We start from the raw sequence: 6,000 nt of genomic DNA on the forward strand, positions 1-6,000 counted from the left end.
TGAAACCAATTTTTTTTTATTACAGAACAAATCCAATCTAGAATATATAATTATTACCAGAAGTTTTCTCGAGATTCAAATAAGAAAAAAACAAACACATTTTTCTGTGAGAAACATGAAATAAAATGTCTCTGATTAGAATAAAATAAAAACAGACAGTTTTAGAATACAAGTAAAATTTACAAAATTTAAAAATCTCAATAAATTTTTCGGATGCGGAAGCCTATTCTAACTCCAGAAACGTATCTAAGTAAACTCTCCATTAAATTATCTTTTTCCTTAAAGCCTTTTCCAAACTGTGCCGATTTGGAAGATCATCGCCAATTTTTAGATTTTCAGGTAAGGAACCCTAAATTAGGACTTAAAACATAGTTACAACTCTCCATTAAATTACCTTTCAAGCAAAACGAAAAAATATCAAAATCAAATCATCAGTTTAGGCGCACTATGCCACCGACAGACAGGCAGACTATTGATAAGGAAAGTGCACTGTTGTGAATAAATTTTCATTGTATGTTTGACCTGTATTAAGTCCAATATCGACATAACCAATGCGGGATCCAATATGGAGAAAAATATATAAATTCACTTATTAAGAGTAAGACTTACGTTACGAATCTGCGCATTCTAGCTAGTTATATCAAAGCTTTATAGACAATGGAATAAATAAAGTGCTTGTAGGTATAAATTCGATTAGAACTAGTATTGTATATATGATAGCATTATAATTTCGTTTGAAATATATTTGTTGAATATTTTTAGAAAATAGAGTTTTGATCATTGAAATAAATATATTGAATATTAAACAGAAAAAAACACTTGTAAATGTAATTGAATAGATGTAAATTAAACATGAATTTTTGTTACGAAAGGCTTAATTTTATCATTTTGTTTGTCAGCGTGGTGGCATTTTTATATACAAATCACATGACATAGTGTGTACAGGAATATTTTATGTTTTATCCATAGAAATATAACGAATAAAATAGAAAAGTTCCCCAGTGCGGGAATGAATTCATTATCACAGTAACTGAACTATATTTCTCACGCATACTGAGTGAGAAAAGTACTTCTTTTCTCATGGGCGTAGATAAAATAGTGTTTATATTTTTGTATTCAGCGGATTTATTTACATTAAAATAACTAATATTATTCTGGGTACCAAAATCACGTTGCACAATTTCAAAATTCTGACTTCAACAGGCATGAAAATTTAAATGTCCAAACATTAAATTTATTAACGCTTATTTCTATTCTTCCAAAAGAATTGGGGCAGTATCCTTGGAATATAATTTAATGAACATATATTCTTCTTACAAACAAATATTAATACGCATACTTCTGCTTGCAGCCTTAACCACACAGGTCAAGGCTTCTTGAACCTATTCCTATAAACCTCAAACGGGTTTTTGACCTGACTTTGGTTTTCAGCGTCAAAGCTTCTTGCAAAATGTAGTACCTTTAAGTTTGCCAAAAAGAGATCGAAGAAAGGCAGGGGGATGCTCAAATAGGGTCATAATTTAGCAATATTCTTGTTAACTGTTGACAAGAAATATGATTATAAAATGAAATGAAATCTTAGGCATACAATTTCTAGTTTCATAAATGCTTTAAATTAAATAGATTTTCTAGGTTTTTGTTAAAGTTAATGTTATAATATATTAAAATTCATAGTGAGAATTTATATATGCCAAGAGTTATGCCAGCGCACATATCTCGATGGTCTGTGTTGTGGTTGAACAAACAAATGTACGTGTTTTTAAGGACCAGGCTGGTCTGGTAAAATAAACCCTTTGTCCATTTTTATACATAATATATTTTTTATAAGTGTCTACCTACGACATCACCACCATAACAAAATCTTGTTAAATATTTTCCTTCAAATTTTCACTATCCACAACTTGTAACATCACCAAAATTTATGCAATAAAAATGCAAAAACATTATCATGTATGCTATTTTGTTACTTAAGAATAATAAAACCTCCAAGGTTACTTTTTTTGGTGTAAACTTTTCAATTTAAAACTGGCGCATTCGGGACAATTCGATAGAATGTAACCGAAAAAGTTCTTAAAACAACATGATTGGTGAGATTCGATCTGAAAGCATCTAGTATAGTTTTCAAAAATTAGTTTCCAAGAAGAAAATGGCATGATTAAATATTTTTTAACTTGAAAGGTGACATTTAAAAGTGACATTAAATATAATTTGACATTTTCGGATCATTTAATAATTCACTTAACCTCCAAATTACGAATTTTTGGCCAGGAGCAAAACTTTTTAATACAGCAGTATTTCTACATAAGACCATAATAAACCAGGTAAATTTCTGGGTAATTTAGATGCAGGAGAAAGCAACATCCCACCTCTGCCATTTTGCGCCCTTGCCATGATATTTTCTGAACAGGAATAGAAAAACACTGAATCATAACTCAAACTAGGAAAGGTCAAAGCCATGAAACAAAGAACATGAAACCATGAAAGTTACAGACCATATTACATATATTACTAAAATGTTAAGGTAGTCTAGCAGTATCGTAATGTATGTTATAATTTATATTAATAATAATTAATTCCTAAGTTGAACCTAATAGCTTTAAGAAAAAACTTAATTCTAAGAAGTAATTGTAGGGGTTAGATGTAGTTAGAATTTTCAAAAAGCCTAAGCCGCTGGTCGTAGAGAATTGAAACTTGGAGGGTGTGTTCTTTGTATAACGTAGAAATTCTACCCCTAACGAGGCGAAAAACGGGAGAAAAGGGCAAAGTTTTTATTGGAGAACAAGATTCCATGTATGTAATTAAAATTAAGTTACCCAGCGAAGCGGGTGGATAACTACTAGTCCTTAATATGAATAATATTATAAGTATAGCGGCACAGAAGCTTAAACTCAAAAAGCAGCTTTCAAAAAAAAAAACATTTAACCATGATCCTCGATACTGTTTTACTACCTTAATTGTCAGACAAAAACTTTTATCTTAATATTATGTTATACGCGCAATACCCTACAATTTTTATTATCAATAAAATTTACAGAAAAACGAAAAATAAAGCCAATAAAATGCGGAAACCCTTCTTTTTTTAATTACTTACATACTTTTTAATGCAGAGTAGAAGAGAGTCGTATAACTAATTATTAAATTATTTATAAAATATTATTAATTTGACCTAATTTTATGTAAATATAAACAAACAAAAAAATTTATATTTTCTGTTAGCTCCTCTTTATGTGTGTTTTTTGTATGTTGGTGTTAATAGCAGCATTTTTTGTGAGTAAGGTAAACACATTAAATATTATCCGTATTAAAAACGTGCTTTATCTTTATTTCTAAAAAAAAAATTATTATTTAAAACCATAACAATTTTAACATACCCGTACAATCACATAAAGTACACAAAATGTTAATAACGAAATAAACATTTATTATATGATAATTTAAAAGAAAATGCCAAGTGCTTTTTTTTTTGAACATGTGAAACCTTATACCTTTTTTACTTGTTATGTCATCATAGTTAATAGTCCATTTGACTTAATTGAAAAGAAATTGCCATTTTCTTTTTTCTATATTGCGTACCATCTTCTCAAAAATCGTTTGAATATAAAGTGGAATGCTTATTATTTTCTTATGTTTATAATAAAATTAAACGCACTAACACCTTCCAGATATAAAGATAATGAAGAAAACTTCAGGTACAAGGGCCTCAGAGCTCACAGTACAGGTACAAGAGCCACAGAGCTCTGATTTGAAAGCGGAAGTTATTAAGTATAACTTGTCTGTGATCTGTATATCTATGTATCTGCCTGTGCATCATAGCTCCTAAACGGAAAATCCGATCTTGATTTTTCTTTTTAAAGGTTATTTGATCGTGTTGGTTTTTAGCTACGCTTTTAGTTCGATATAAGGGTTCCGTACCCGATATCATCTAGAAAAAATTAATCTTAAAATGACTGACCAGTTCTTGAAAAATCTGTTTTTATGCTTTTTGAAAGAAACCTTATACAGTTTTGCTAGGTATGTCATCATTATCTAAATTCAAATACAATTTTCTGTCGTGGGTTTCTTTAAGGTGCTTGTTTCCCTACAGTATTTTAAAAAAGTTTTGGTTTATTGTACGGTACATACATATAAACCAAATAAGTGCTTTGTAGTCAAATAATGTATTATTTTTAGCTTTATAATACTACGCAAATACAAAACTATATAATATATTGTTTGCAAGTGCTGCTTATAAATTTGATAATATAGATATCTCTCTTCAATCATCAATACTCTAACCATAGTCGTCTATGTTCATCAAATGATGGATCTTTGATGAATTCATAATTAAATAAAAAAAATTTTTTATATCATCGACAACCTCATATTTTTGTGGTATTATTATAAACTACAAGATTGTTTAAATATTTTAGATAATTTTTTATCACACTCTCTAGATTTTTTGATATCGAAATATACAATTAAAAAGGATAACCTATATGATTCATTTTTTTCAGCCAACTTTGAACGATAAAATAACAATAAAAAGCCCGATGACTTAGGAAATTTTTGTGATTTTTGGAAACTTTATTAATCAAAAAATGTATTTATAAAGTTTTATTGAAAGCCCTATTATGCAATCCTTTCATATCTCCTTAAATCTTTATAGCTTTAAAAATTACTGTCTAAGTGCTTTTAGAAAGAAACCTTGTACACTTTACTAGCCATATTAGTGTTTTCAGTAAATCTTATATATATCCTAATAATTTATTGAGTATCCTAAATTCGGTATATCCTTAAAAATTCAAAAAAAACAAATTTGACTAGGAAGTGGAATTCTTATTAGTTTGATTTCCTCCTTTATAAAAAACACAATTTCTTCTTTGCGAAATACCAGCCAAGTGAAAGAGAGGATCAAAAATCGAAAATCTGAGCATTTCCCTATACACTAAACTAAAATCCAAGTATTTGACCTTTCCGTTTGTTTGGTTTCTAGTTTCACATTAAAAAAAGTAAATGATGTTATTCGAATGTTTTAAGTCGTTAAAAAAAGTAAAAATCAATGAATAAAAAATATAAGAGAAAAATATTTCAATAAAACGGAAAGTGATTAAATTGATTGAAAGAATTGAGTTGAATTAATCGTTAATATCAACAAAACAAATCAGTTATGATTATTAAATATCTTCCTACAGTTATATTTAAAAAAAACATTTACCTCAAGGAAATACCTAAGTATATATGCGGGAAGAAGAAAGTACTTTTTAAAAACCTTATTTCTTTCTTCTCCGTTTTAACTTTATTATTATAATAATAAAGTATTGTAACCGAGTCAAGTGACAAAAATTTTAATACCACCTTAAAGTATAGAACTCAGCGTTGAAGACACCATAATAAAATCATTCTTATGTCTGCCTGACTGAACGGTGACCCAATCACGGTCGTAAAGTACAAAGAATCGAGCTATGAATTTGTGTGTTAGTTCAGGAAAATCTGAGGTTAGTTCCTAGTAGTATCAAATTTAAAAACTCTTTATGAGAAACACAAATGTATACTTTTTATTTTTCCTAAATATACAGTTATTATTTTGAAGCACAAATTTGAAAATTTATCATAATCATGTTAAATGAGCAAACTGAACTTATTTCATCCTTATAACATTTCAATATCAAAGTCATTCGAAGTTATACTATTTTTGGAAATATAATTGAAATTTAATTGAAATATTTGAGATGAGTTTGTTCTTTTGAATTATTGTTTTGAATTACCTAATTTATTTACCATTTCACTTTTCAAAATGAATTGAGCAAGGTTTATTTGACCATTTATTTCCGTAGTAATTATTTATATGTTAAAATTGTACATCATGCCCTGCCCAAACTGAATCGATTTTGAAGATCATCGCCAATTTTTTAGTTTTTTTCGAGAACGGAACTCTTAGCTCGCACTTGAAATAGCTTAAAACACTCTCCGTGAAATTACCTTTCAAATGAAACCAAAAAAATTAAAATCTGTTCTTCCGTT

This window comes from Chrysoperla carnea, chromosome 5, assembly GCF_905475395.1.
Source record: "Chrysoperla carnea chromosome 5, inChrCarn1.1, whole genome shotgun sequence".
NCBI classification, from domain to species: Eukaryota; Metazoa; Arthropoda; class Insecta; order Neuroptera; family Chrysopidae; genus Chrysoperla; species Chrysoperla carnea.